We start from the raw sequence: 1,254 nt of genomic DNA on the forward strand, positions 1-1,254 counted from the left end.
GCAAGGGAAATTAGACACTGTTGTCAGACAACATGCTGTAATTTCTAAATGTTGTAAATCAGGTTTGGTCCAGATTAGCCAGCAGGTGGGTCTGGATCAGATACTTTCTGAGTGTTTTTCATAAATTTCTTTTAGAAGCACTTTTGTTATTTTTCTTAATATATTCGGGTAAGTTGGTGTTGTTATTACATTGACATAAATTTTTGGCATCAAAATATCCATATTTTTTATGTTACAAAGGTAATAAGATCTTGTCCTGGATTCCAATAATAATATTGATTTTCAAAGTATTTCAGTGACAATGAAGTCTTTAAATGTGTGTCCAGAGGTTCGTTGCCATTGGTTACGGCTCTCGTCTCCTGAATGGCGTCTTTTCTGTCTCCTCAGGGATGCTGGTGGTGATCGTGCTGCTGCTCATAGCCATCGTCGTCATCGGTGTGTGGCCCATGTAGCTGATGGATGCTCCTGCTGTGGACAGCTCCCAGTTCAATACAGAAAACCAGTTTAAATCTCATTCTGATTTTTTTTCCATCTAATTTCTGAGCACTGAAACTAAAATAAAGTTTTTGTTTAACTGCATCGATGCTTGTTTTTGTCCCGCGGGCTGAAGAGACCTGCAGACGTTTTTTGCTCTGTCCTGTAAATACTGTTGGCTTATAAAATATTTCTTTACTTGAAGATAAATGGTTCATCTATCTATTTAACATCTCATTTATTTACCCATGCATTACTGTAGCAGCTGTAATTATATCTATGTTAGGAATTTCTAATGTCCATTGAACAGGTCATAGGCAGAGCTAACAGCTTCTTAAATCCACTCTGCTTGTAATTTCTAATAAATGTCATTTTAAATGAATAATCCCTGAATTCCCGTCATTCGCGCTTCTCTCTGTAGAACTGCGATGTTTCCTAACATGTTTAGTTGGAGCGAGCTGTTTGATAACGTTTCTACACAAACACTACGTCATACAGACTCGTTTCCGTTCTGTCTGATGTAACCCCCCATTAGGTTGTCTAGATAATCGACGCTTCATTATGAACGACTCCAGAAAAAATCAATTCTTCAAAGATACTGATTTGTTTAAAAACTTTTTCTGTCAGCCGTGCAGCGATGACAGAAACATTTATGATCTGAGGTCCCTTTTTAAGAAGAAGGTTTACTGAAAACTCTTCATTCCAAACAAGCTAAAAAATCAATCCTCTGGACTTTGTTTCCAAGTTTGAAGACGTTTCTCTTCCATCCAGGAAGATTTT

Source organism: Cyprinodon variegatus, unplaced genomic scaffold, assembly GCF_000732505.1.
Source record: "Cyprinodon variegatus isolate N-32 unplaced genomic scaffold, C_variegatus-1.0 Scaffold841, whole genome shotgun sequence".
Classification (NCBI taxonomy): Eukaryota; Metazoa; Chordata; class Actinopteri; order Cyprinodontiformes; family Cyprinodontidae; genus Cyprinodon; species Cyprinodon variegatus.